The sequence below is a fragment of the Acinonyx jubatus genome, chromosome A1 (genome assembly GCF_027475565.1).
Source record: "Acinonyx jubatus isolate Ajub_Pintada_27869175 chromosome A1, VMU_Ajub_asm_v1.0, whole genome shotgun sequence".
In the NCBI taxonomy this organism is placed as follows: Eukaryota; Metazoa; Chordata; class Mammalia; order Carnivora; family Felidae; genus Acinonyx; species Acinonyx jubatus.
In genome coordinates, this window is record NC_069380.1 from 59,781,558 (window position 1) to 59,801,371 (window position 19,814).

At 38.6% G+C, this 19,814-nt stretch overlaps 1 long non-coding RNA gene across 6 annotated transcripts in view; it reads right to left on the bottom strand.

The window, feature by feature from the left end:
• LOC128314489 (uncharacterized) overlaps window positions 1–16,358 on the bottom strand; it is a 362,097-nt gene extending 345,739 nt beyond the window's left edge. For all 6 annotated transcript variants that reach the window (XR_008296196.1, XR_008296207.1, XR_008296209.1 and 3 more), the window contains exons 1-2: window positions 16,292–16,358; window positions 9,876–9,942 (exon numbers count right to left, since the gene is read on the bottom strand). This is a non-coding gene — a long non-coding RNA (uncharacterized LOC128314489). The remainder of the gene's footprint in view (window positions 1–9,875; window positions 9,943–16,291) is intronic.
• Window positions 16,359–19,814: the final 3,456 nt, after the last annotated feature.

Here is a 19,814-nt window from a genome sequence, read left to right on the forward strand (position 1 = left end):
AGCCTTTTTCCCTACTCTTGAAATGTAGCACTTTGTAAAGTTATCCAGGTGGCATTTTACTAGAAATAGTATCTAATATATAATTGTTCTGGAACTTTGCTTTCCTCTATTCTTGCCTAGCCAAAATCAAATGATAGATCACATTTAGAGCTTTAAAATAAGCAACATCACATTGGAAAAATGATGCTCTAGGATTAGAGTCTGGAATCTAGTCCTGGCTGTGACCCTGGGCAAGTCAATTAGAATTTGAGTCTCCATTCTGAATTTTAAAGAGTAGAGTTTGAATTTTGATGTTCTTCTCAGAACTCAATACAGCTTTTGTTATAGCTTAAAAAAAAACTAGGACATTCAACTGAAATTTTTATTGGAGATCCATAACCTAACTATATAAGCTAAAGAATTACATTCATACCGAGGTGTACAGAAACTCTGGCTGCAAACATGAGACAGCTAGTAAATTATGTACTATGTTTATTTTTTTCCTTGTCTTTTAAAAATACCCCCACACAGGGAAGATGAGGAGCTCTCTGAAGCAGTTTACTGCTTGGAACACCTTCCATACCAGATGGTGTTGGACATGAGCAGAAATTTTCCCAACTAACACAACAGACTTGGTGAAAGAAACTTGTTTGTTGCAGTTAGAAAATATTACAGTAGTAGGAAACCTGTTTAGATCCCTTACCTGATTTCATAATGGAATTTCAGAGCGGTTAGGTAAGATCTTCCTGAATACCAGAGTTTGTCTTCTGGGAAAATGCTTATTTTGATAATGTTGGTGAAAATTTCAAGGTAGGCATAGATCTGGATTAATCATCAAATATGCAGTGCTTGAATTTTCTCAAATGACTTTGACCTTTTTTTTTTTTCAAATAAGGCTACAAATACAGTCCATGAGTTAAAATTAGTAAACGTGTTCCTTAAGTCTAGATCTTTTCGCTCACTAGAGTATGTGTGTGCATGCTTACTGAATAAACCTGTTAGTTGTCCTCCGTTTCCCTCAGTCTGGATTTTGAGGATTTAAGCTCCTTTATCATTTGTTCCCTAGGATCTTTCTTGGAAGTTGGTTATTAAAGCTAAAGTGCTTTAACAAATTTTTAACCAAGCTAGTGATTATTTTGGAACTACTGTACTGTCAAGACCTAGCTGGTAAATAGACAACTATACAACCTAGCAAACTACATAATTACAGTACAATCTTGTAAGAATGAACAATTTCAAACCAAATGGTTAACAAGAGACCGTATTTGATCTATTTTTTTTTTATTGAAATGTTTTATTTTTGAGAAAGAGCGCATGTGAGTGGGGGAATGGCAGAGAGGACACACAGAATACGAAACGGCTCCAGGCTCTGAGCTGTCAGCACAGAGCCTGACACTGGGCTCGAACTCACTAGCTGTGAGATCATGACCTGAGCTGAAGTTGGATGCTCAACTGAGCCACCCAGGTGCCCCTATTTGATCTATTTTAAAATGGGACTTTAATGAGAAGTAGGACAATGTAAATGGCACATCAGTATGCTAATATTTCATCCTAATATTCAGGATCTTGTAACTGCTACTGTCTGATCTCCAAATAGGAAAGTGGAGGATTCACATGTACAATATAATGAAGCAGGAAAGAACTTGCTATGGTTAGAACTTGTATGCAATTTGTGTACTATGGTAATGCAGGTCTCAGGTGAAAGGTTATTCATGATATAAGAATGAGATTTTTTCAGAAATAAGCTGAAATTTGGGAAAGAGTGCACACAGTTGCTCGGCCAGCTATCAATTTGCAACCTCCTTTATTTTGCACATAATTGAATAACATGATTTGGAAAAACACACCTTTCAGGAGAAGACCAAACTGCTCAGATTCATGCTCCCAAAAGAAGCAACAGTCTCCTAGACATAATTTCATGGAGAATATTCTAATAAAATCAGTTTTACTAATGGTCCTATTAATTGCAAACATTGACAAATTCTTAAAACTGACATCATGCTGCCTTGAAAGCCTTGGACAACTATCTGGTGTTTGCTAGAATGGTCCATCACTTGGTGTCCTCCTCCATCTGATGGTTTCTGGGGGAATCTTCCACTCGTGCATAGGATATCTAGGTGGCCATGGGCCTTGCCACCATCCCAGCTGAATAGACTGGACCTGTGTACCTGATCAAATGAAACAGACCTAATACAAGAATAAGCTTGACCGATCCAATTATATATGTAGGTAAGTTAAGTGAGGGAATAGTAACTGAGAAAATAGAACTAGCCGGTAAACAGGAGCAGAATAGACGTTAGCAATGAGCAGAAATGTGATTGGAGAGCCTGTATGGCCTGAGGAGGTAACATAGTAGCTAATCTCTAGAGCAGCTGCTAACTTTTCACCAGGCCCTGTGGTAGTGGGGTAGAGGTATATTTTCCCCCCTTTAAATCTTGAAGTAATCTGAATTTCTACTCCTTGTGGCCATAAACCAAACTGCTACATGTATTAGTATGCTTTGATACTTGAAACCGTTAACTGTATTAAATTACAGATAAGCCATTCCAAATCAAAATTATGTTGTCCTCTCCACAGATGAGAACTATTGAAACTTCAAGGTCGGGAACTCTCACTTGGAAGGTGGGAGGTAGGGATTAAATCTCAGAAGTGGTTCTAGCTTGGTTGAACATCATAATCACTTGGTTAGCTTTTAAAAATCCTTACCTGGTCTCAAACCCAGAGCTTTTACTTGCTAATACTGTATATCTGGTTCCCCTTCTCTCCCTCCTCCCCGCCAAGGCTCTAAGATAAGGTAAAGGCTGAAAACCACTAAAACGTTACAGTGCATTAGTTTGGATGTAAGTGACAATGGAATGCTTTACTTCAGACAGATGGTAATCAGGATTATAGTGAGATTATTATATATAAAAATACTGAATCACTAGGATATATACCGAAAAAAATAGGATATTCTATATTCTACTTCAGTAAAAATGAGTTAATATGCAGGATTCTTTCTCCTGAAGTGAATCCTCATTTGATAATTCCTATAAAGTAAAAATACTTCAATGTGTCAGTGAATAGTCAAGGGTACGCTACTACACTCAGCCTTCAGTATTTTAGGTGAAAATGCCTAAGTATGATCTATTTAGAAGTGTTTGAAAGCATTACTGCCGTACCATCTTCTAGATAAATCTCACAAGTTTTATAGGCTAGCAGTAAAACTTGATCATGACAATCATGAACTTCAAACCTCAAGCACTTTAGAAGTGAAAAATACTTTAATTTCTGATATCCTGAATTAGTGTTTCCTTTAAATTCTGTATGTTGATGGAAGTGGTTGAGTGAGAGGCAGAAGGGAGCAGGTGACACATGTCCACGTGTACCTACCTTTCATTTAATTGATAGCAAAAATTAAATCTTAAAACTTCAAACTCCCTAGTATTTGAGTAGATCATGTTTACTTGCACTCTCAACATTGAAATTATTCCTAATTTTCTTATCCTAATCTGTTCAGCAGTATACTTAATTTATAACCTCTATCTCCCATAAATCTTTAAAACTGTCTTAAGCTGTGTATAAGGCCCTTGATGCATGTTTTCTTGTGTTATCTTTGAAAGTACTCTACTGAATCTACACGAGTGATACATAGTAAAATATTAAGCCTGTGTGAAAGCCCTGACTTAAACAATTTTTATGTTAATTTAGGAAGAATATTTGGGGCACCTGGGTGGCTCAGTTAAGCATTCCAACTCTTGATATTTGGCTTAGGTCATGTCCCATGGTTGTGGGATCAAGTCCTATATCAGGCTCGGTGCTAGGTGTGGAGACTGCTTAAGATTCTCTCTCCTCTCCCCTGCTTGTGCACATGCTCTCGTTTGCTCTCAAAACAAAAACTTACAATATTGATCTTGAAGTAGTAGCTGCTAGACGTTGCTTTGGTCTCCTAGTTTCTTTTAAGATGTAACCAGATCATTCTAGAAATCCTTAAGAGTGTTCTTGTAGATTTCTCCTTCAGGTTTTTGTCAATTCCTTATCTACATTTCAAATACTTTTCATCAAACTTCTTCCTATCGACATAAAATGTAGGACCATCACTTTTGCAATAAGGGGAAAAATCTTGCTATTTGTATCTGGATGAGTGATTCTAAGATTTGTTCTACTTTCCACTGATTTCTTTAGGTTTTATGTACACAAAATACCATCTGCAGAGAACTTGTATTTTTCTACCTAATACTTTCTAAATGCTTTATTTACAGAACTATATAAAAACAGAAAAATAACAATCCTTATGATTCCTGAAGCTAAGTTCTACTTCTGTTTGACATTTTTAAAATAAAACTTTATGGACCTATGTACACATCTTTAATGTACACATTTTTAAATATCTGCATAAATCTAGTATTTTACATCAAACTCAAACCATTTCTTAAATAATGCCAACCAGGTCTGAGACTGTGATTGTTATAAAACTTAATCTTCCATGAAATCACTTGGGTCTCGTTTCCCCCCCCCCCAATAGTATTGGGTTTCTTGGTCCTGTAATTTAACAAACCCCCTAGAAACTGGAGAGGAGGCCCTTTAAGAAGCCCAAGCGGTAAAGGGAAATCGGTTTAGAGTTTTGTCCCTTTTTTAAGATACGTCTTGGCAAAAGATTTTATTACATTTATTGTCAAATTGGTTTCCATACAATACCCGGTGCTCATCCCAACAGGTGCTCTCCTCAATGCCCATCCCCCGCTTCCCCCCCCTTCCATCCCCCATCAACCCTCAAGTTATTCTCAGTTTTTAAGAGTCTCTTATGATTTGCCTCCTTCCCTATCTAACTTGATTTCCTTCTCCCCCATGGTCTTTTGTTATGTTTTCACTCGTATGTGGATCCTGAGAAACTTCTGGTATCGGTTTTTCTCTGTATGACTTATTTCACTTAGCATAACACCTCTTGTTGCTACAAAAGGCCATATTTCTTTTTTTAACCTAAATTTTTATTTTTTACATTCTTTTCCAATATGTGAAATTGTCAAATTGGTTTCCATACAACACCCAGTGCTCATCCCAAAAGATGCCCTCTTCAATACCCATCACCCACCCTCCCCTCCCTCCCACCCCCATCAACCCTCAGTTTCTTCTCAGTTTAAGAGTCTCTTATGCTTTGGCTCTCTCCCGCTCTTTTTTTCTTCCCCTCCCCCATGGGTTTCTGTTAAGTTTCTTAGGATCCACATATGAGTGAAAACGTATGGTATCTGTCTTTCTCTGTATGGCTTATTTCACTTAACACTCTCCAGTTCATCCGTGTTGCTACAAAGGGCCATATTTCATTCTTTCTCATTGCCACGTAGTACTCCATTGTGTATATAAACCACAATTTCTTTATCCATTCATCAGTTGATGGACATTTAGGCTCTTTCCACAATTTGGCTATTGTTGAGAGTGCTGCTATAAACATTGGGGTACAAGTGCCCCTATGCATTAGTACTCCTGTATCCCTTGGGTAAATTCCTAGCAGTGCTATTGCTGGGTCATAAGGTAGGTCTATTTTTAATTTTTGAGGAACCTCCACACTGTTTTCCAGAGTGGCTGCACCAATTTGTATTCCCACCAACAGTGCAAGAGGGTTCCCGTTTCTCCACATCCTCTCCAGCATCTATAGTCTCCTGATTTGTTCATTTTGGCCACTCTGACTGGCGTGAGGTGATATCTGAGTGTGGTTTTGATTTGTATTTCCCTGATGAGGAGCGATGTTGAGCATCTTTTCATGTGAAAAGGCCATATTTCATTCTTATTGCCAACTAGTATTCCATTGTATATATAAACCACAATTTCTTTATTCATCAGTTGATGGACATTTAGGTTCTTCCCATAATTTGGCTATTGAGACTGCTGCTATAAACCTTGGGGTACAAGTGCCCCTATGCATCAGTACTCCTGTATCCCTTGGGTAAATTCCTAGCCGTGCTATTGCTGGATTATAGAGTAGATCTATTAACTTTTTGAGAAACCTCCATACTGTTTTCCAGAGCGGCTGCACCAGTTTGCATGTGCCTGTTGGTCATCTGGATGTCTTCTTTAGAGACGTGTCTATTCATGTCCTCTGCCCATCTCTTCACTGGATTGTTTTTCGGGTGTGGAGTTTGGGGAGTTCTTCAGATTTTGGATACTAACCCTTTGTCCAATGTCATTTGCAAATATCTTTTCCCATTCCGTTGGTTGCCTTATAGTCTTGTTGATTGTTTCCTTTGCAGTGCAAAAGCTTTTTCTCTATGAGGTCCCAATAGTTCATTTTTGCTTTTAATTCCCTTGCCTTTGGAGATGTGTCAAGTAAGAAACTGCTGCGGCTGAAGTCAGGTTTTTTTTTTTTTTTTTTTTCCTGCTTTCTCCTCTAAGGTTTTGATGGTTTGCTGTCTCACATTCAGGTCCTTTATCCATTTTGAGTTTATTTTTGTGAATGGTGTGATAAAGTGGTTTAGTTTCATTCTTTGTTGCTGTCCAGTTCTCCTGGCACCGTTTGTTAAAGAGACTCTTTTCCCTTGGATACTCTTTCCTGCTTTGTCAAAGATTAGTTGGCCATACGTTTGTGGTTCCAGTTCTGGGTTCTCTATTCTCTTCTGTTGGTTTATATGTCTGATTTTGTGCCAATGCCATGCTGTCTTGATGATTACAACTTTGTAGTAGAGGCTAAAGTCTGGGATTGTGATGCCTCCCACTTTGGTCTTCTTCAAAATTACTTTGGCTATTCATGGTCTTCTGTGGTTCCGTACAAATTTTAGGATTGCTTGTTCTAGCTCTGAGAAGAATGCTGGTACAATTTTGGGATTGCATTGAATGTGTAGATTGCTTTGAGTAGTACTGACATTTTAACAATATTCTTCCAATCCACGGGCATGGAATATTTTTCCATTTCTTTGTATCTTCAATTTCCTTCATAAGCTTTCTATAGTTTTCAGCATACAGATCTTTTACATCTTTGGTTAGGTTCACTGCTAGCTATTTTATGCTTCTTGGTGCAATTGTGAATGGGATAAGTTTCTTTGTCTGTTGCTTCATTATTAGTGCATAAGAATGCAACTGATTTCTGTACATTGATTTTTGTATCCTGCGAGTTTGCTGAATTCATGTATCAGTTCTAGCAGACTTCTGGTGGAGTCCATTGGGTTTTCCATGTATCATGTCCTCTGCAAACAGTGAAAGCTTGACTTCCATCTTTGCTAATTTTGATGGCTTTGATTTCCTTTTGTTGTCTGATTGCTGATGCTAGCACTTCCAACACTATGTTAAACAACAGCAGTGAGAGTGGGCATCCCTGTCGTGTTCCTGATCTCGGGGAAAGCTGTCAGTTTGTCCCCATTGAGGATATTAGCTGTGGGCTCTTCATAAATGGCTTTTATGATTAAGTATGTTCCTTCTATCCCAACTGTCTTGAGGGTTTTTATTAAGGATGCTGAATTTTGTCAAATACTTTTTCTGCATCAATTGACAGGATCCTATGGTTCTTATCTTTTATTAATGTGATGTATCACATTGATTTTGTGAATATTGAACCAGCCCTGCACCCAAGGAATGAATCCCACTTGGTCATGGTAATCTTTTTATATGCTGTTGAATTTGATTTGCTAGTGTCTTGTTGAGAATTTTTGTATCCATGCTCATCAGGGATATTGGCCTGTAGTTCTTTTTTTTGTTGGGTCTCTGGTTTGGGAATCAAAGTAATGCTGGCTTCATAGAATGAGTCTGGAAGTTTTCCTTCCCTTTCTATTTTTTGGAACAGCTTGAGAAGGATAAGTATGATCTCTGCTTTACATGTCTGGTAGAATTCCCCAGGGAAGCCATCGGGTCCTGGATTCTTATTGGGAGATTTTTGATAACTGATTCAATTTCTTCGCTGGTTATGGGTCTGTTCAAGTTTTCTATTTCTTCCTGTTTGAGTTTTGGAAGTGTGTGGGTGCTTAGGAATTTGTCCATTTCTTCCAGGTTGTCCAGTTTGTTGGCATATCTTTTATAGTAGTCTGATAATTGCTTGTATTTCTGAGGGATTGGTTGTAATAATTCCATTTTCATTCGTGATTTTATCTATTGGGGTCCTCTCCCTTTTCTTGAACCCAGGCTAGAGGTTTATCAATTTTATTTTTTCAAAAAACCAACTCTTGGTTTCATTGATCTGCTCTACAGGTCTTTTAGATTCTATATTTCTGCTCTGATCTTTATTATTTCTTCTTGGTTTGGGGTGTCTTTGTTCTAGTTCCTTTGTGCGGTTACATTTTGTATCTGGGATTTTTGTTTGAGATGGGCCTGGATTGCAATGTATTTTCCTCTCAGGACTGCCTTAGCTGCATCCCAAAACACTTGGATTAGTTTTTTTCATTTTCATCGGTTTCCATGTATTTTTTTAAATGGCTCATACTCCCAGATCAGCAGGGAGGAGGGAGCCTATGGGAGCAGCAGGCCCCTGCACTAGCCTTTCCAGGAAGGATTCAAAGGACATGCTATTGCCCCTCTTAAATACAGGCAACTCTAGCAACCAGAACCTTCCTTTATGGCCTCCAGGTTTCCCGGCTCCCTGTAGGTGCTTTTAGGTGTCCTAAGCTTCCCCTTGCTCCAATTAGGACTTACAGATATACAAAAACTGTTCTTTCAGGTTTTAAATCTACTCTCTGGAAACTGTTTCCCTGATTGCTTTATTCCATGGCATTAATCACCTGCGTACAACTGGAATAAACTTGTCAAAGTACTTTTGGCCCTGCTAAGTGGTCAGTAAAAGTACCAAGTCAAGCAATGTTTAGCTTTTATGCTAGTTTGGGACATGGGGATAAAACTAAGTAGTTGACCCTTGAAAAATGGGGTTATGGATACTAAACTCCACATGAAGTCAGAAATCCATGTATAACTTTTGACCCTCCCTCCCCACCCCAACTTAACTAATACCCTGTTGACTAGAAACCTTAATACATCTTAAATTTTTTTTTGAGGGAGAGAGCACGAGTCGGGGAGGGGCAGAATACCTCCCAAGCAGGCTCCTTGCTCTCCACGCAGAGCCTAATGTGGGCCTTGAATTCAAACTGGGAGATCATGGCCTGAGCTGAAATGGAGTTGGATGCTCAAATGACTGAGCCACCCAGGTGTTCCTTTTTATGGATATTTTTAATAGCTATGCTATATAATATATACTGTATTCTTCCAATAAAGTAAGCTAAAGAAAGGGACACATCTACAGTACTGTCATCTTTATCACATTCCATGTGTTACATGGATCTGCACAGTTCAAACCCATGTTGTTCTCAGGTCTTCTATAAACTTCAATATTGAGTCTGTTGGTCTGGATTGCAGTTATCTAAATCTTAGAAGTTGGTATATAAGATACTTAGCATTATGTCAATAATGTAGCCTGTTGAGCTTTTCATTGTTGAGTCATTTTGAACTTGATGTAACAGAAAAACCAGTGCTAATGCATCCAGGATTTACTTGGTGTAAGTCCTGTGGTGGAGAGGATAATCCTTTAAAATAGCTATAACTAAAAGATAATGTTATGCAGTTATTTGCATCTATGAAAAACCTATGATTAGGTATAAAGCATACATTTTTAATCTAAAATAATTCAAAAATATGGTTATCTAGTACTCTTTAGTACAGTGATAGAAACAATCCCTATCCACTACAACACTAATATCTACGGTTAATAGAAAATTATTGATCATAAATCCCCTCTGTTGTGTATAGTTGTAAACTACAGCTGAGTTTGAGACAAAGTTTGTTCAAGGGACCACAATAAGTCCTTAAATCTATTTCTCTTGAGAATCTCAAATTTGTCTACTAAAACCTCTTTAAATAGTCAAAATACCAAGACTTGGCCTTGAGCTGTATCATCTTTATACTCCTCCTGTCACAAGTTTTATGGTAACTATGGACTATTTGCAACTTACCAGACTGTAATTATTGTTTTATCCAATTGGCTCTCCAATGCTGTGGTCATTGTGTTGTCAGGTTCACCTGTAGGAGATAAATGACCTCTTATATGAACTGAATTACCTGCACTTCAACATAAACATGTATGTTTGCCCTTACAGTTCATACATTTGTCCAATTTATTTTAATTCCAACAGTTCCGTGTAGTGTTTCAGGTGTACAATACAGAGATTCAATAATCCTATACATTCCTCCGTGCTCATAAGTGTACTTAGGTGAATGGGACTATTTCACCCATGCCCTCACCAACCTCCCCTCTGATAGGCTTTATTTTAAACGTATACCCTCCATTAAGGTTGTCATTTTTTCAAGACTTTATTGAAGCATACTTCAGACTATGTGGTTCTAAAAGATCTAAAACATTCTAATAAAAATACCTTTTTCTCAAGCATACACAGAAGAATCCCCTGGTTAAATCAAACCTAACAAATATTACAAACTTATGAAGAATGAAATCCTACCAGGTATATTTTCCAACTGCAAGGTATTAAATCAACACAAAGCTGGAAAATCTGCAGCATAAATATTAAACACATTACTGCACAAGCAGTGGGCCAAATAACTCAAATGGCAGGGGCGCCTGGGTGGCTCAGTTGGTTGAGCATCCGGCTTCGGCTCAGGTCATGATCTCACAGCTCATGAGTTGGAGCTCCACGTCAGGCTCTGTGCTGACAGCTTGGAGCTTTCTTCGGGTTCTGTGTCTCCCTCTCTCTCTGCCCCTAACCCACTCACATTCTGTCTCTGTCTCAAAAATAAACATTAAAAGAACTCAAATGGCAAATCAAAAGTTCTCAGAACAAAACACAATATTCCAAAACCTATGGGATAAAGCAAAAGCAGGTGTTAGAGAAATTTATGCTATAGATGCTTGTATGAAGAAAAACATCCCAAATAACACAAGAAACCAGAAAAAGAAGAAACTTAGCAGAAATTTCAACTGAGGAAGGAAATAACAGAGCTAGAAACCAGAATAAACAAGAACATAACATTGAAAATAAGGACTTCCTTCCCCCTCCCTGCCCCCACCCCCCAAAAAATGCAGTGCCTTAACTACATTAACTGGGAAAGAAGACTCGGAGGAAAAAAAAAAAAAACGGATAACCGTAGAAATAAATTCTTAAAGGGCACAAGTTACTATGATTTAATCTTGAATCCAAAAAACAGGGAATCTGAGACCACTAATGAAAAGTAGAATAAAGAATAAAATATTTCCCAGCACAGAAAAGCCCAAGACCCCATAGATTCTTGGGTGAATTCTACCAAATATTGATAAGTCTTTTATCTTACAAATAGCACGTTTAAATTCCTTCCATGAGGCTAGTACTACTATGATAAGAACACAGGATAAAAACAATGAAAAGGTCTAGTTTGTCCAATGTAATTATTGCTACTCCAGCTTTCTTTTGACCTTCATTTGCATGATAATTCCCCACTCCTTCACAATCTGCAGTTGTCCTTAAGTCTAAAAGGAGTCTTATAGGTAGCATATAGATGGGTCTTACGGCCCTATGTCTTCTGGAGTTTTTAGTCCATTTACAGTCAAAGTAATCATTGGTATGGATTTATTGCCATTTTATTACTGGTTTCTGGAGATCTTCTCTGGTCCTGTGTCACTTTTGTTCTTTTCTGCACTCAGTCCCCGTTAATACTTTTTTGCAGGGCTGATTTAGTGGTCACAAACTTTAGTTTTGGTCTGGGCAACTCTTTATCTCTCCTATTATGAATGATAGTCTTGCTGGATAGAGTATTCTTCCCTGCAGACTTTCCATTCGGGACTTTGAATGTATCATGCCCCTCCCTTCAGGCTTGCCATGTTAAGAAATCTCTAGATAACATTATGGGTTTTTCCCTTGTAAATTACTGTAGTTTGTCTTCTAAGTTTTTTATCACTATTTTGCAAATTATGGTATGTTTTGGTGTTGGCCTGCTTTTGTTGATTTTGATGGAAGTTTTCGGTACTTCTGGATCTGGTTGTCTGTTTCCTTCCCCAAAATAGGGAAGCTTATTGCTCTTCAAATAAATTTTCTGCACCCTTTCTCTTTTCTTCTGGGACTTCTCTAATACTAATGTTGTTATGTTTAGTGGATTCACTGAGTTCCCTAAGTCTGTTCTCATGTTCCATAATTCTCTTGTCTGCTTCATTATATTCCATTATTTTGTTTTTTGTGTCACTCATTCCTCTGCTGCTTCTAGTCTGCTCTTCATTGCCTCAAGCCTGTTTCCAATCTTGTGTATTGCACTCTTCTGACTCTTTAATTCTTTCACATTTGTGATAAGGGTCTCCTGATGTCTACTATTTTCTCAAGCCCGGTGAGTATCCTTATGATTATTGCTTTAAATTCCCCATCAGGTGAATTACTTATTCTGTTTTGCTTAGATCTCTGGCTCTGGCCTTACCTAGCCACATGGGATAAATTCCTCTATGCTGGCATTTTGTCTGCCTTCTTCCCTGTTAGAAAAAAGTTAGACCTCCTCTTGAAAGTAATGACCTTATGAAGTTATGTAGTATCCAGAGCCTTGTGCTTATGGGAGTGTCTCCAGTGTGTCGGTGTGGGCTCTGCTTTTGTGTTGTGGCTGTTCTGGGCTTTCCTGCCATGACAGTGTTTAGTCCCTGGCCTGGAAATTGAGTTTTAACTAGGTGTGCTCTGGTTGGCTTGTGAAATGAGACCTGACCCCACTTCTAGTACAGCTGAGGCTCAGCAGAACTCTGGTCAGGAGATGCGATATGGGCAGGGGCTTGTGTTGGTCTTTGAAGCGGAGAGCCTGCCATACTGGGACTGAGGCAAGCTTGATTGAGAAGGGTAGTTCCCTGTAAACATGGGTAACATAATGTGGCTTGGTATAAGCAAGTTAGGCAGCCAGTGTACACGGTCGTCCCCTTAGATGGTTTTGTATTTATGCTGAGAGGTGGGAGAGGGAAATGGTGCAGTCAGCAACTTTGTTCCTGGAGGGGTGTCACCTTCTCTCCCTAAATGCTGCCTCTCAGGAAAGTGCTCCTAGAATGGAGAATAATCTCCCCCTGCTGTGTGCCCTAGGCATTTTTTCAGGTTGCTATTTCCAAGCAGTCTACTCCCCCAAATCCCCATCTTGTTTGCCTACCTTATCTCTAAGAACTGTGTAGTGCTCTCCTGGCTCTATCCCAGCTAAATCTGACCTTTAAAACTCCAGGCTTTAGAGATGTGGTGGGAGCAGGGGCCTGCACTGGTCTTCTGGTGGAGTGACCAGCCCCACTGGGACGGAGACGAACTTGACTGAGAAGGGCAGTCCTGCCAGAGCGCAGATGGGTGTGGCTTGGTGTAAGCAAGTTAGCCCTTGTCTGTGCTGTGCTGCTTCTCACTGGTGACCCTGGGTTTGTACTCAGGGGTAAGGGAAAGGAATGGCGCCAGCCAGCTTCCTTGTTCCAGGAGAGGGGTCTCTGTGAATGTTGCCTCCCAGGGATACTCTCCAAGAGTGAATAATCTGACTTGTGTGCCCTGGGTGTTCATCATATTGCTGTGTCCATGATATATTCCCCCACATTGTTTGCTTGCCTTCTACCCAGGAGCAGCACACTGCCTTCAGGAATCTATCTAAGCCAAACTCTCTGACCTTTAAACTCCAGGCATTATGCCCTGCTGGGTGTAAGAACTTGTGAAATTCAACCCCTCTTGTTTTCTAAGCCAATGGCTTTGGGGAAATATTCTTGTTCGTTACCCTGTGTGCTCCACTCCTCCCTTTATTTGTGACCACAGCTCCCGCCCCTCAGTAGCACCCATGATCCATTTCTTCCTTAAACCATATTTACATACTTCTTACATGGTCTCTTTCCCTTTAGTTGTTGAATTTGTTCTGTCTTCAGATTGATTTTTTTTCTGGAGTATTTAGGATGACTTGATAATTATCTAGTCTGTGGGACCAGAAGAGCCTAGGGTCTTCCTACTCTGCTACCGTCTTTGATTCTAAAACCCTGTACATATTCTATAGTAATAATCACATTCCGTAACTGTCTACACTTCTTTATACTCATTAGTAACTGGTTTTTAGAGCAGTTTCTTAAATCAATTAACTTGTTTCAGTAGTATTTCTAAATTCTGGTAGTTCAGTTCCTGGCTGTCTTAATACATTGCTTCCAGTACTTTAGGGCATAGGTGAATTCTATTTTAAGACTTAATTCTGCTGGTCGTATTGCCTCTTTTTAAATGTCTTTAGTATGAGGCATTACATTTTTCTCCTATTAGCACTTTTATTTTTTTGTCTTTTAATTAAATTGAAGTTTTTTCAAAATATGAAGTTTATTGTCAAATTGGTTTCCATACAACACCCAGTGCTCATCCCAAAAGGTGCCTTCCTCAATACCCATCACCCACCCTCCCCTCCCTCCCACCCCCCATCAACCCTCAGTTTGTTCTCAGTTTTTAACAGTGTCCTATGCTTTGGCGCTCTCCCACTCTAACCTCTTTTTTTTTTTTTTTTCCCCTTCCCCTCCCCCATGGGTTTCTGTTAAGTTTCTCAGGATCCATGTAAGAGTGAAACCATATGGTATCTGTCTTTCTCTGTATGGCTTATTTCACTTAGCATCACACTCTCCAGTTCCATCCACGTTGCTACAAAAGGCCATATTTCATTCTTTCTCATTGCCACGTAGTATTCCATTGTGTATATAAACCACAATTTCCTTATCCATTCATCAGTTGATGGACATTTAGGCTCTTTCCATAATTTGGCTATTGTTGAGAGTGCTGCTATTAGCACTTTTAAATGCTAATCCCATGAAAGCATTTATTCTTTGTACTTTTTGAGAAAAATGCAGGGGGGAAAACTAAACTGGCAGAAATAGGATTCTTAACACTTTCAGAAAACTAGTCAAACTTACATGGCCATGAGGTCAGGTGATTGAAGAGAGATATGCAAAGACTATACAATATTCCTTAGTATTTTAACTTGCTATGCTACCAGAAAAAGGTCTAACACAGAATGTTATCAATTAAGGTAGTGGAAACTATATTAAGTATGGGAAACAAGCATAATTATAACTGTCTTGGAAATCCAAATACCCAGGCATTCAAAAATTTAAATAAACTCAGTATCCTTTCCCACTGGGATTACCTCATTGCAAAGGCAGCAATTTGAAAACTTACACCTGGCTGTGATAGGATTTGTATTAGAATTTTTTTTCATTTTTACCTTTGGGCGTCTCTACAAGTTTTGTTGACTTAAAGTGGGTTTAATTTAAAAGGATTTTGTTAAATTCTGTAATTAAGATGTAAGTAAATAGAACTACAGACTAACCTACAATTTATGATCCTTTCTGTTCATTACTATATTCATTAACACTTAAGATTATCAAATGAAGCACTACTTGTCCTTTGGCTGACATCAAATGTGCTGTTCCCCTATCAAGTTAAAGGGATTAATTGAAGATTTCAAAATACTCCAAAATATGTACTACCAAGGATCTTACCAATTACATTAGATGATGCACCTCAAAGGGAATAATTAAGAGGAGAGATTATACACGGTCTTATAAGCTTCTCTAAAAGTGCTTAATCAAATATTTGAACATATACAGTAAACATGCAGTATTAGAAACTTATTTTTCCAAATTTCCTTAATGCTTAAGGAAAAGGGTAATTATTTTTATGTACATTAGTATGGGCTTCAGATCCTTACTGTCCTAAGGATATCAAATTCTTCACCTACAGATTAACACCATTCACCTGACTGAGTCAGTGAGAATCTTAAGCATTCTTTCATAAATCAGAATATTTCAGAGGTACTTTGCAGATTTTTCTGTGCTAACTAGGCACTTGATAAGCATTTTCAGTGTATCTAGAAGTCCCTTGACTATGTATCAGTCAGACTTGGAAAATGGTTTTCTTAATGGCAATTTCTCATGCTCTCTAAAAATACTTATACTATCTTAATCCATAAACAGAACCATCATTAATGTATGTAGAAGACAGTCTTAAAAGAACTTTTTTGCCTTCTCTAAAACTAAGATTCATAAAATCCTCCCCCAAAATCCTAAAACATCATTTTATAAAATATTTTTCTTTTACTTTTGAGTAATGACTAGTTAACTTCATGTTACCTATTAATGTGATTCATTAAATATGAAGCATAACATTGTCCATTAGCTTCATTAAATAACTAGAATACCTAAAATTCTTCATTCAATAGCTTATAATTATAGTTTACTTAAAAATTATAGTGCTGCAGATACTCCTAGATATCTTCCATTCTGATCTCAAATCATAGATGGAATAAATGACTCTGGGAGAAATCAAATCACTTTTCCAAATTCTTGCTGAGACTTGAACCAGATATAGGACTACTTCATTACCTGTGAGAATCCATAACTTTAATATAAAAGTTGTAATTTATAGGAACACACCTGGTCAGGCACCCTTCTTCTTTTTTCTGTTTTTGTTTTTGGTTACAATGAAAGCTGCCTATCCTTGTATCCTTGGAGTCCATTATGACATAGGTACTGGTTAATGAGAACAAGATGTTTAACAATGACTTAAGAAGTGAGGTCCTATGAGCTCATATTCTAGGAGGGAAATTAACCAGAATAAACTACATAAATAAGGAAAAGGTGACTCTGCTTTAGAGCATTTCTAGGTGTATAAGGTGGAGGGGTCTATAGATTTTATAGACTGCTGATGGGGTGGGGAGGTCTCATCTATAAGTAGTATGGATGTAGCAATTGAAATGGTCTTAGTATATGTAAGAAAAGACCAAGAACTTGAGGTTGATATTAAGGCTTAAAGTCCCTGATTACAGCAGTGCCCAGGATAGATGGAGATTATTATGATCAGAAGGTTAGTATAATCTGGGCTGGGAAAATATTGGCCTGAATAGATTATTTCCTTACCTAAACTTGGTTCCCACTGCCCCCCTGCCCCCAACTCCTGCAAACCTGTTTGTTAGTGAAGAGGTCTAGTTGCCTCATCACATTGTCAAGGGCTCTTTGTTCCAAAGAGCCAGAAACAGACTCCAGCTAGGCAGCAAGTTATTTTGGCAATATATTGGCTACCTACAGATTCAGTAGGAGGGCTCCAAAACCAAGCTTGGCAAGAAGAAGCCAAGGCATGAAGAACCAAAGTAATGTCAGGAGAACACTCAGGTGAAGTTACCATATCAGTGCTGCTGCTGGGCCTTCCCACTGGGGGGGGAAACTTGGATCTGACACAGCCAACCTGCTAGGAAACTTAAAAACCAATTATTGATCACTTAAGCCCTGGTAAAATAAAACTCAAATTATGTGTGGGCCCAAAGCAATGACACTAACATTTTAATGGTCTACAACTCCTTTCTTGAACCTCTCAAGTGACTGAAGATCCAAAGGAGTTACTTTCCTCTTCCTAGTTATATCAGTAGGATGTGACTTATACAAAGAACAACCAAACGGTCACTGTGCCATGCACAAGGAGTATCTATAAAGGAGTGGAATTTAAAGGCTTTGTTTCCACATTTTGCAAATGAAGGGTTAGGATATAAATCTTAATTTCAAAAATCTGTAGTCTCAATTCTGCCTTTGCATTTTCAAGCCTGAGAATTTTCTCAAGTTAGTTGAAAGACTTGGGACTTAATTGGGTTGTGAATTTTTCAAATTATACAGTAAATACATACTAAATTTACAGTCACAAGTAGCCTATAGTTCTGTGGCTTAAAACAATAAGCAGTTATTACTACTCATGATTCTAACACGCAATTATGGTCTCAGCTAAGCTCACTCCTGCATCTGTACTATGTGTGTTGGGCAGACAGACCCTCTGCTATGGCTGTGGGCTCTACCATTTTTGTGAGTCACCCAGACAGTAGGCTGATCTGGGCTAGCCTTGGTTGGGGTAGTTGAGCTTTCTACCACATGGCTTCTTAACTACTAATGGACTACTTCATGCTTGCTTACAAAGCAATAGCAGATTCCAAAGGTAGTCCTTGAATTCTGGAGGCCTAGGCTTACACTGCCCAACTGTTGTTCCAATGAGAGCCTGAATATAGCAAAGGGAAAATTGCTAGACTATATGCAGAAATAGAATTCTGACCCACAATCTGCAATAACCAGTTCAGGAAGCTGAACAATAATTCCTGTAATAATCAGCCTTAAGTGGCTAAGACTGGATTAAGAAGGGACAGCTTCACTAATTTTTGTCCCAACTTTCAGCCAAACATATACCTGTAGCCAATCAGTGTCCCAACTTCTGGTTAGCCTGCCTACAGTGTCCCCATGCCAACAGCCTCTCATCAGTGTGTACCTGAAACCTTTCCTTTCCACTCACCCCTCTGCTGTAACACTTTACCACACTCTTGCCTGCCTTTGAGTCTTTGCCAAAACACAAGTGATAGTGGCTGACTCCCTCGTTATAGCAAGTTCTGAATAGCTTTTGCTTGTTGTCATTTAGGTGGTCTTTATATATTTCCACACCACTATGTTCTCTTGGCCAAATGAAGTCATAATGTCAGCCAAATGCAAGCTGTGGGGAAAGAGTAGTTCTACCTCTTGATGGGAGGAGCAGCAAAATCACACTGTGGGATAAGACCAGGATAGATAGGGATATTTTTGCAGTCAATCACACTTAACCTTTTTAGTAAAGAGCTTTCATTCAGGTAATACCGAATTCTTTTCAACTTTAGTCTGCCAGTTAAAGGAATACAAAGGTGTAACTGCTTCCAATTTTTATCTGCTTCCAACATTCTTAAATGTTTCCACTAATGACTCAGTAAATTTTATAGTAATGCTTCACTTCTTTTTTCCTTTTTTTTTTTTTCCTGGAGTAGTTCCTTTAAATTTACTGATTTCTGAGAAAATGATTCTCTGCAAAACTCCTCCTTGCATTTAAAGCAGGATGCATTAAAAAGCAATGTCAGGTTATCCTTAATTCTTACTCATGAGGCTTTGCTGCAATCAAACTTCATTTCAGGGCCTTCTAACATATTCCCTAATAGACTGCCCTTTTCTGTTTGTAGCACAGGTTTTTATACTCTGGAACTGTCAGCATCTTACAGTGTACTTTGATTCTGAACTTTGGTGTGTGTGTGTGGTGGAGGGGGGGTGGGGAGGTGCCAGGAGAACTAAAATTTTCACTGAGCAATTTCTTTACTGGATAACATGCAGCACTTAACTGCCAGAACCAGGGAGACCATTTTCTGACTGATTTCAAAAAGCTATAAAAAAAAAAAAAGAAACTGTACAGCTGCAGAAATTGTTCCTTAACTGTCTATGTCCAGTTAAACTTCAGTGAAATAACTGCACATCTTTCAAAATTCTATGCCTCAGTAGAGACATTAATCCATTTCTGACAAAATGAGATGCTATTTTCCCCAAACTCCTCAAATAGCATTGTTGATCTATAAGCATTCTATATTCACAAGACTCCTACGGTTTCTGGTGATTTGGTTAAAGTAATTAACAGTAAACATTCTTATGCATAAAATATTCTCCGGGGGAGGATCAGACTAGAAGTCTGCAAGCAGAAGGTAAAAACACAAAATTGCTGAAATTAAATATAAATCCTAAGAATCTGATAAGACAGAAGTTTGGTGTGTTACATACGATGAATGTGAAGTTTACTATGAAGAAAAAGCAGTTCTCAACCTTAATCACTTTAAGGCCAGTTTTCCTATGACTTGTGGAAACCTAACATGAAGGACAAGATCTTGTATGAATTTTACAATATTTCTGTCCAGGGGTACCTGGGTGACTCAGTCAAGCGTCCTACTCTGGGTTTTGGCTCAGGTCATGATCTCAGTTTGAGTTTGAGCCCTGGGGCAAACAGTCTGAGACCATGCAGAGCCTGCTTGGGATTCTCTCTCTGCCCCACGTTTCAACCACACGTGTGTGTGTGTGTGTGTGTGTGTGTGTGTGTGTGTGTGCGCGCGCGCGCGCGCTCTCAGATATTTAAATCTGTCAA